The sequence below is a fragment of the Galeopterus variegatus genome, unplaced genomic scaffold (assembly GCF_000696425.1).
Source record: "Galeopterus variegatus unplaced genomic scaffold, G_variegatus-3.0.2 Scaffold1153, whole genome shotgun sequence".
In the NCBI taxonomy this organism is placed as follows: Eukaryota; Metazoa; Chordata; class Mammalia; order Dermoptera; family Cynocephalidae; genus Galeopterus; species Galeopterus variegatus.
Window position 1 is genome coordinate 281,379 of NW_007727264.1, and position 11,620 is coordinate 292,998.

Below are 11,620 nucleotides of genomic sequence, written 5' to 3' on the forward strand. Positions count from 1 at the left end.
TTTTTTTCCTGTAATTTTTCTTCAGAAACCGGCATACAGTAGAAATGAAATATTTAAACCAAATAAACGATTATATAATAAGACACAGTTTCTAAAACTGGCAAATGTGGATTTGAATCTCAACTATGCCCTGAATCTTATGTATATAGACAGAACCCCAACTTACAATGGTTTGAGTTACAATTTTTTGACTTTACAGTGGTTCAAAAGTGATAAGCATTCAGTGGAAACCATACTTCGAGTACTCATACAGCCGTTTTGTTTTTCACTTTCAGTACAGTATTCAATAAATTACATGAGATATTCAACACTTCATTATAAAATAGGCTTTGTGTTAGATGATTTTGCCTTACTGTAGGCCAATGTAAATGTTCTGAGCACATTTAAGGTAGGCTAGGCTAAGCTCTGACATTTAATATGTTAGGTGTATTAAATGTGTTTTCAATGTAACAATATTTTCAACTTATGACAGGCTTATTGTGATGTAACCCCATAGTAAGTTGAGGAGCATCTGTATATTCATACACATACCTATATGTATATATATATACACATACACACACAATACAGATACACACATACATATATATGTAGGTATTTAATTTCGTTCTTCAGAAACTTGTTTGATTCTTCTGAACCTGTCTAAGTCTTCTTGTTTGTAAAAATATAATGACAATTTTGGTACAGGAGAGTGGTGATGAGGATTAATGTGGTGATGTACAAGAAGTGCCTGACACATACTAGTTATTCTTTATGTTCCCCATCCAGTAGTAAACACTTACATCAGCACTGGTCAAAATCAAGCCATAGTGCCTGGTTGTGAACATCAGGTTGATTTTGCAAATGGTCATATTTATGAGACATGACAGTTATAAGTTGAGATGGGCAACTGAGAAACTGTAATTAAAAAAACAAACAAACAGTAATTTTAGGAAAGAGGACTGTAGTCCTGCAATTATAGTACCAGTTGAAAATAGAACTGAACACACTTCTAGGTTTGTTCATTCAAAGCAAGAGCATCAAATGTCTGAGTTCTACCAAACAAATAAAGTTACGTTACATTTTTCACAGTTCTAAGGTTAGAACCTTAGATATAATGAAGTAGTAGGTGGAAATTTTCTTTTTTTCCTCTCAATTCTATCTCAGATTAGTCCCCATTCCAGAGAATTCACAGTTCTAAGGTTAGAACCTTAGATATAATGAAGTAGTAGGTGGAAATTTTCTTTTTTCCTCTCAATTCTATCTCAGATTATTCCCCATTCCAGAGACTCTTAGATGTTCTTCCAATTCTATCTTCCCCTCTTTTTTCCCCGACGCTGGATCGCATTGTATGTTGCAATCTCTCTTGTGGTTAGGTAAGGCCAAGGTGCAGAGCTCCATATTTAGCTGCAATGGAATGCACACCATTGGGTAATCTTGGTAGCCACAACAAAGTCAATTTTCCATCAACTAATCTCTAAATGACTACATGGAGGGCACCCCTGCTGACCTCTTTTCTTGCCCAGTATTGTTAAAAAAAAAAAAAAAGAAAAAGAAAAAAAGAATTTGAGCCAATATATATTTGTGGGCTTCTTTGTTACAACTTAACCTACTCTAATTTGTGGCTTTCTGCTGAGCCAAGGTTATTATTACCTGAAAGATTCTAATGCCAAATCACAAATGCAGGCATACATTGTATGGACACTTTGACTCCATGAACTTTAATTTTTTTATAGGTCCTTTTATTGAATTGCTTTATTTACCTCTGGAAACTTTCAATGTTATTCATAATTAATACAAAGTCCAAAAATCATCAATATTCCATAAAGTGGTTGACAAATCCCAAGGGAATAATTATACATGAACTAAGGTACACACACAAATGACAACACATATCAAGTGTTCAGATCCCTTACTGGCTAGCCGACAAAAAAAAAGAAACCCAAATAAATAAAAACAAACAGACAAAAAAAGATAACACATAGAAAGCATGATTTGTATGCCAAGCCATCATCTAATTAGGAATAAAATAGAAGGAAACATTTTACATGGGTTGAAAAACATCAAACTTTTTCAAATATATATGTAAAAGTAAGTAAAAAGAACTCCTGAAGTAAAGAAAAGTCTCTTTAAGGAGATTTAGCATAGAATTGCAAGAGATAACATAGCCCATGTAAAATAAAAAGAGCTATTGATGTGAAGATGAATGCTCTCTCAAAGCCATTAAGCATCAGGTTGTTTCCAACTATTTATGGTGATTTTATCTAATAAGGATACTGCTGGTTGCTCAGCAAAGAGGAATATGGTTGAAAACTGCTGTATGAATAGTTTATGATCTGTAGCAGTAGAACATATAGCTAAGAGATTGACATTCATAGGACAAGTGTCTCAGGGGTTGACAATCACAGGAAAGCTCAGCAGTTGTCAGCCATAGGTCAAATAGCCTAGGGGTTGACAGTCATAGGACTGGTAACTTGGAAGATGGCAGCTCAAAAGTTGTCTACAAGATGCTGGATAACAGGAACTGGAACCACAGGATGTGATAGGAAGATAATTCTTTGACCGGATTTGAACACATCAGAAACAATCGGAGAGCACCCAGAAGAGTTACAATTGTCATGGAGTGTGTTGCTGCCTACGCTGTTACTAAGAGAGCAGGGGGCATCTATCTCCCCAGCTTACCTCAGTGGAGCAGAGAGCACTGGGTGAGGTGACAGGGCCATGGCAGGAATTCCTAAGGGAGTGAGAGCTGTAGTTTCCAGAGCAGCAATTACTGGAAGACATGGCAGAGACAGAAGGTCAGGCATTGATTAAGTTGCAGAGAGCAGGTACCGGGAGTGGAATTGCTACCTGCTGAACTTATTGTTTATGTTCTCTGGCTGGTGGGTGGGGGTCCCTTCTATAGCCCGCCCCCCTGCCATATTTTAGAACCATTTGCATGGTGTCTCTTGGAGTGTTATTTAAGTGCCTACCAAGCAGTTCTCCTACCAACCTATAAAATATATATTATCAGTATGACATCCTTCAAATAACTGTCATTCTGTTGTGGGGCAAACACACAGAAGAATTCAAGACCTGGGTCAGTGTTGTAGTTTTATAGTTCTTTATTTAAGTGTTGTAGCTCTTTGTTCAGTGTCATAGTGCTTTATTGCTTGCAAGCAAGGAGGGCACTGGAGGGCAGACAACTCCCAAGCCAGTGTCTCCCCGAACAAAGGAACTGACCCCCTTATTAGCTTAAATTCCCACCCTTCTTTCCCCTAGGCTCTCATTCAGGTCCTCTTATGTAAATGAGGGATGCTTTGCTGCTAATGTGGATTGGCTGACTGTGGGACACAGTCCGTTGGTCACTTTAGGAGACGAATTTGCCTCTGGCCCCTGGGGGAGGGCTGTGAGACTGCTGTTAGCTCATAGAAGGCAGGCATAAGAAGCAAGCAGGGTAAAATGGCAGGGGCTCAAGTTTCCAGTGGAGCATAAAGTTTCTAAAACAGTTTCTCAAGTGGAAAAGGGAAAAGCTCAACAATTAAAAATGCTTAGGGTTCCCTGAAACAATTCCAAAATTAATCTGGTCTTCCTTGTTTAATCTCTCTTACAGTATAGATCAACTGCTTCTTTAGAAATTGTGTTCCTTTATCAATTTTGACAATTCTTTGAAGTTGCTGTAAAAAAAACCTATAAATAGATCCATATTATTGGGGAGAATTCATATTACAGGCCCCCCTTTTTTCTAAACCAAAATATGTTTATGTAAATACTTACAAGTACTAATAAGAAATTTTTAGAAGTGATAAATGTTGAAAAATTTCAATTTGGGAATTGAACCTCATTTTTCATTCTTCCGAGACATAATCTAAATTAAAAACCTAATTCATCTTGAGGAAACTTGACATGGATATCATTTTCAAGTGTGTCTTTCCCAGTGAAGAATGGTGACCTGAAATACCTTGACAATCTTTGCTAAGATTCACACCCAACAAGCCTGTATGTCACTATTTTTTATTTTATTAGCATAAAACTGAAGGTATTAGAACACATGTTTTGATAGACACTAAATGAAAAAGAGGCCACATCTCTCCTTGGATGCTTACCTAAGTGAATTTCAGCAAGATATTTCAAAACAAAGAGAGTGCTTATGTTTATAACCTGTTTCCATATTACTTTTTTCCAAGGACTACTTTCTTGCACAAAAATCCTTCTGAAATAAGTCCTAGTTTTCTTAATTATTTAACTAAAAAAGACAATTTAATACATGATTGTTTCCCAAAGCTTTGTCTATTGAGTATTAGGAATCAGAATGAACTTTTATGTAAAATGGAAGTAGAAATTGCTAGAATAGCCTGCTCAAAAGAAACATGTTTTTGGCTTAGAAATACTACTTCCGTCTATAACTCAATCTCAACCATATCATTTGTATAGATAGAATGTTATGAGTTTCTTGAGGAGGTTTATTTAAGGAGACTACTTATATTTTGCATATCTGGAAACATGCTTTTGGTAGGACACGTTGAGGTGGGGAAATAGTAGAACTTGTATAGAATAGTGTTCTTGCTCCCAGCTCTCAGCATGAGGATCATCTTTCTGAATAGTGAAGCAACAAGAACTGGCATTTGTGGTTGGAACAAATGTAGCCAGAAACTCATGATTTGGCACTCTCTAGTCACAGTGCTCTTAAAAGTAACTTCTCTGAGCTTCGTTTTCCTCATATGCAAAATGGGCACATCTTACCAGGTATCATTAAGGATTTAATGGAAAAAAATGTATATGAAAGGCCCTGACCATTATCCACCCATACACTGGAGGAAGTGGGTTATGAGGTTAGTCTGAGACACTAAGTCACAACAATTATGGCCAAGGTAGGTTGGACTGAGTCAGCTTTTAAGATTTCTGTCACACACTGGACATTTCAAAATGCAGCTCGTGACAAAAGGCAATTCTTCCCCTGTAGAGGAGTAGCGTTCCTTAGTTGAGTTTACACGAATAGCTGAACTTGTCTGATAGAAGCTCTCAAAATCTCTCATGGCTCATTCTATTGAATTTAGTAATTAGATAAGTCTTCTCCCCATTCGAGACAACAGGAAACTTCCACTCTGACATTGAATATACATCTGTTCCTGTGTATGTTTATTCAACAGCCATGTTTATATATATTCCTATAATATTGGTAGAACTATAAACACGTTGTGATCTTTGGGTAAATTGAAAATGGAGTGAGTCAGGCTGTAATTCTCTTTCTTGAGTGCTTGTTATAACTAACAACATACTCCATCCTCCTTATATTGAAGTTTGGATAATTTATTTTTGAAAATTAGCCAACTGACCATTTAATCTAAAAAATAGGTACCACAGGCAAAATGTGTTTTTTAACTCTGTAAAGTGATGTTCTCTGATAATATATAACCCTCAAACCAATTAAGTTCCCACATAACCACAAATGTTCAAGTATCTCTATGATTCATGTGGATTTATCCTTTAAATTTATCAATAGCCAACCATGGAATTGGACTGTTGTGTATTGGGTAGAGGCTATTCTGGGTTGTTATTACCCATGGATAGATCTGTATCATCAGACACCCATGACATAACTAATCAAGCATCATTGTAAATAAGGGATGTTTTTCTTCTTTGTAATAGAGTTAGTATATAAGTCCTTATTTAGTGAAGTAAATAATGCTGATTTGCCTCCAATATATGTATTTACAAGTACCTATGTGGAAAAAATTTCACAAGTATGAAAAAAGTAGAAATGTCACTATCTGTCTCCCAAGGACACATTAATATAACAGAGAACCAACACACAAAAAACAAAAACAAAAATCTTCCAAACTATTTGTACCCTCAACTGCTTTCTAAAGATGGGTTGACTCACAAGGAGGTCAGTTTATTTTGAGCACAGGGATTGGTACCTATATCTAAGTTTGTGAATAAGATTTGGAGAGGTCTGAATTTCTGTGTGTTAGAGAACAAGATTTTTGAAACTCCCAGAATTAATTCAAATTAGGAAGGACTGGGGAAAAAAAGGACAGAGGGGTTTGTATGGGAAAGAGATCTGCTGTACACACTGCTATTTGACCACACCATTTGAACAATCTTCAGAGCAATCTCATTAACTCATTTCTTTTGGAAAGTAGTGAAGAAGTTATATGTAGCTTCTGGGTGGTTGATGAATAAACCCATGATAGCAGGAGCAGTAAGCATAGAGGTCCATAATCCTCAGGGAATTAGTAGAAACAGCGAGTTGGCATGAGATTTTCATAGGTCATGTAAATGGCAGGGATTACAGTCAATTATAGCTAAATGTCACAGGACAAAATTCTGTCTGCCATTCTAGCCTTATTTTTTATTTCATATTCTGAATGTGTAAAGCTAGGAGACTCTCCAATAAATCACCCTATTTGCTCATTTCATTCACTCATTTTTTATTCTGTGTTTCATTTTGTTTCTGTTGCTATGTCTTAACATTCATTGATGTTTTCCTTCTTTATTATCTAATCTTCTGTTAATACTGTTCACTATATTTTCCACTTCAGTAATTGTAGCTTTTACCTCTGAAGTTTGATTTGAGTCTTTATTTCTCTCTTTAACATGAGCAATATTTTCTCTAACTTCTTAAACATATTAAATATAGTTATATTAACTGTTTTAATGTCCTTGCTTAATAATTCTGTCATTTGTGTCATTTCTGCATTAGTTTTGATTTACTTTTTTCCTATTATTGTAAGTCCCTGCTTCTTTTCATGTTTGGTAACTTTTGTTTTGATGCCAGATATTATGATTTAGCTTTTTGTGTGTGTTGCATATTTTTGTATTCCTGTAAATATTTTTTAGTTTTATTCTGGGACACAGGTAATATACTTGGAAACAGTCCGATCCTTTAGAGTCTTGCTGGAAAGCATTATTAGGTGGAACTAAAGCAACATTTAATGTAGAATTATTTTTGCCCCAGCACTGAGAGAAAACCCTCTGAGTCCTCTACCATTTTTCTACTCTGTCTGGTGGAAATACAAACCATTTCCAGCTCTCTGTGAGCTATGAGTGTCTCTCCTTTAATTCTTTCATGTGCCCACCCCCCTGCCAGCTTTATGATGCTTCCTCAGTGCATGCAGTGACCACCAAGACTCAAGGAAGGTTTTGGTGGACCCTCTGCAGATCTCCAAAACTCTGTTTCTATTCACTTCTCTCCTTTCTGTCATTCAAGGTTTACTGTCTTATTTTGCCTATTGTCCAATGTCCTGAAAGCTCATGTTTCAAATGTTTTGTCTAGTTTTATGTTTATTTCAGCTGGAAAAAAATAAATCCTGTCCCTGTTACTCCATCTTGTCTGGAAGCAGAAGTCCAGATCATCTCATTTGAATCTCTTTTTTCATATAGAGAAATATTCAATATATAAATAAAAACAATTTACCTTTTTAATTGAAGATAGCTAATACAGATCTTATACTTTGTAGCCCATTATAGTGACGTTTTTCCTTACTATAAAGATCTTGTTTGTGTTCAACAATCACCATTTCTCTTTTATTTTAAGCCGTTATTTTCACATATGGTCATTTTGAGCATGAAGCCATGATATTTGCCAATAAAAGAGTAAATCAGGTTTTATTTTAGGCCGAAGCGGCCCACTACTTTAACTTTTCTCAAATCAACATTCCCAAACACTTTCTTTTTTCCTTTTCTTTTTTTGGGGTAAAACAACTAGCAATACCCTACCAAAAGTCTCTTGAAAGCTGAATCTGGAAGAAACTGCTCAGCTAACAAATATTTAATTCCCCACTAGTGCAATCTAGAATAATATTGTTGTTGTATAATTTTTCATATGCATTATGTGGTCATCTGTGTCATGGAGAATTTCTTTTTCATAACTATTTCTATTCAATGAAATGTCAAGCATAATTTCATAACAATTATAAAAAACTGATAAAATTATGATACAAGTGTAAGTTTATTATGAAGAGTATCTTGACGAGTCTTACCTTAGCAACCTCTTCCTAAGGCCAAATGCTCAATGAATCTGCAAGGATGAAAGGGTCTGTTGTGATTTCTAAAAGAATCTCTGCTCATATAGAATATATATATTTTCCTCACAGGGAAAATACAAGATAAAACAGGAGATCTTCTTATGTTAGAAAGTAAGGGGTGCTCAAAAACAAAATAAAAACAACAACAACAGAAAAACAATTATGGGGGATGTCAAAGAGATGCAGGAGTCCACTGAAAGAGATCTTAATGGCCAAAGCTGGAATAATTTGAGCAACAAAATAAATAACATAATATTAGTCTATAGCCCAAAGCATAAAATACATATCAATATGTCCATACTGATATAAGTAAACAATTGTATCAACAATAAGTAGGGAAGAATAGACAAATATTTAATGCAGAATGATTTCAAACAACATATGTAGACACTCTTCTTTAAAAGAGGTGGGGCATAGCTTCCACTTAAGTATGGGCTGAGCACAGCACCTTCCTTCCAAAAAGTATGGTATAAAAAGGGGGAAGATGAGCAAGTTTATAGCAGAATCCTGATAAACACTCCTGCAACAAAATGATCAATAGTGATTAGTTATGTTGATAGTACGTACTCTTTATATGGAACTTTACCTCCTTGATCTTTCTTCTGAAAACTCAGAATCCCAGCCGAATCTTGAAAAAAAATATCAGAAAAATATAAATTGAGGGGATTATACAAAATTCTTGACCAGAACTCTTCAAAAGTCTCAAGGAAATCAAAATCGAGGAATATCTGAGAAACTGTCATGGCCAAGAGTAGCCTAGAGACATGACGACTAAATATAATATGATCTCCTGAATGAGATCTGGGAACATATAAAGGATATTAGCTAAAAACTAAGAAAGTGTGAATAAAGTTGGACTTTATTTATTTTATCTATTTATTGTTTAGTTCAAAATAATAAATCAACATTGGTTCATTAATTGTGAGAAATGTAAGTACTAATGTAAGCTATTATCAATAGGAGAAGCTAGGTGTGGAGTATATGAAACTGTATTATCTTCATAATTTTTCTGTAAAACTAAAACCATTAAAAACTAAAAAGTTATTTAAAATGCAAACAATGAATTACATTTTTTTACTAATGAAATATTAGAGATTTGTTTATTTTACATCTTTATCAGCTTATGCCGTAGTCTTCTGGGATTTTACTTCTTTTGTCAAATAAGCTAACATTTAATAATAACTTACATTTTGGTACCAATCAGGTATGATTTATGACAGACTTTCTCCTATTTAACCTCATTTAATTTTTGTGGCAGCTTTCTTAGGCAGAGAGGCAGTTTTGTTTCCTGATGAGGAGGTAAATTTAAAGTTTTACTCAATTTATCCATGTCACAGAATTATTAAGAAGGGCCACAAAATGATTACATTGTGTAATGCTGAATGTGCTAATTATCCTGATTTGAGCATCACATATTGCACACAGATATTGATATTCAATGCTGTACTTCACAGATACATACAATCAGTTATGTCTCAGTAAAACAAAACAGAACAGAACAAACAAACAAAAAAAGCAGAGCTGAGTCTATATGCCAGCTCCTGTGACATTTTACCCAGCATCTCTTGGTATTCCCCTTAAAAAGAAAAAAAAAAAAAAGTACCATTGTAGCCTCTAAAACAATGCTGCTGATATACCTTCCTAAGTGACTTTCCCAATGTATAACTCTACTCTGTAGCAATAAGAACTGGGCAATTGATTATAGCTTTCCTTATACTTTCTCAGGAAATGAAGTAAAGCCAATGGGCTTCACAGTGAGAAACTTTGTTATTAAGCTCCCTACGTACCACTAGGCAGCATCTAAATGGAGAAGAATTTAACATTTGTGACAATTCAGTGGCTTTGTTTGTGATATATTGACAACAGCTGTAAATACACCGATGTCTTCATGAGTTTTGGAGTCAGTTTCTGTAACCTGATTTTAACAGACATCACTCTGTACCAACTCATGCACTAGTGTACATTTAACAGTACTAGTGAATAAAACACTGAAAAACTTTAACCCGCTGCACACATTATATTTCCCTCTGTCAAACTGCATTTGTATTTAATCTCTTAGAATCCATACTTTTCAGAAACCAGTACAATTAATTAATTCTAAAATACCAGTTTGTAAATAACTCGAGTGCAATATTCCTAGTTAAAGAAGAATTGATGGGCAGACACTAATTAATTCTGAGGAATTTGCACATACCTCAGCAGTCACTGACAGCTCTCACACCTATACCCACCATGTTTACTTAGTAGTTTTATGCTTTCGGTCACAGCGGTCACCTGGAAACTCATCAACAAGATTGCAGGATTTTGATCACCTGCCATCTTTGAGAGTCATGAAGATAGAATAAACCCCAAGTACTGTCCTCTTAACTGGGACTCTGTGAAATTCCATTGAATCAGGCTTAATCCCTTTTGTTCGTATGGTCATGAGAGCCTCAGAATCAGGGTTTGAGAGTAGTTTATAAATGATAAGAAACAGGAAAGCCAACATCCAGAAGGACTCAAAGAAAATGATCAACACAGTATCTGGCACAATTTGTAAAGCTAATGAATACTTGCTGAATGAATCAATGAGGAGATTAACAAATCACTCAGGTTACATTTGCCATCCTTTATCAAGTGGACAAAACACTCTTATTAATTAAAGACATCATAAATTCACTAGAACTAACAAGCGAAAATTAACAAAAGTCACATTGGTAGTACCTGAGGAAAAAAATATATTAGGAGATAAGGCAAATTTTTTTGACATGCAAACAAAAACTGATTTAGAGACTGTACTGTCCTGGAGAATCTTGAAACAACTATTACAAAAAGAAAGAGTTTTATTTGGAAGACTTTTATAAGAAGTGATATATGGCAAAGTATTTTTAGCAAGAAATCCTAATATTGATTTTGCTTAGCCAAACTTACTGGAAGGTAAATGCCAGGTCCTCCTGGCATAGGTATGGGTCAGAGATCTAAAATTACTGGACAATAAAGTTAGTGGCTGGCCACTGCTCTGTGTCAGGTCAATGGCTGGCAACAGTAGGAGGCATAGATCAAAGGGAAGCCACTGCCAGACCTATAGTTCAAGGACTAGAAGACAGGAGAGGTGAGTCAGGGATTGAAGCTATTAACTGAGAACCTTTGGCATCAGGTGTATGTTGGTGGATGGTCTGTAGCAATAGCAAAGTGAATTTCTTGAAAGGGTCTTCACACATGGCAATCAGTAGAAAGGAAGCAAGCAGTTTGACAGCTGCTGGACTCACAGTTGGCTGACTGGCAGCTGGTAGGTTTACTCTAGTTCTCTCGGCAGTGGTCTAGGAGCTAGACTGACAACTGCTCAGTAAGCAGAGAGCACCTCTTCAGCTCACTCTTCCAGAGCAGAGAGCAACAGGTAGGGGAAAGAAATGTGGCAATAACTCACCAAAGAGCAAGAGCTATCATTTCCAGAGCAGCAGCTGCAGAAAGACATGACGTTAACAGAGTGAGCTTCAGAAGAGTTATACCGACACTTTCTCAAATTTGACTTTGTCAAATGTGATTGTCATCTCCTAGGCAAATTTCCTATATATCTTCACAGCTTTCTGGCAGTATCATATACATACTCACTTCTGTCTTGCTGAGATTCTTTTATCTGACAGCATTCCAAA

The 11,620-nt window shown here is 35.6% G+C and overlaps 1 pseudogene; it reads right to left on the bottom strand.

The window, feature by feature from the left end:
• Positions 1–2,243: 2,243 nt before the first annotated feature.
• Positions 2,244–2,763, bottom strand: LOC103592460 (annotated as a pseudogene).
• Positions 2,764–11,620: the final 8,857 nt, after the last annotated feature.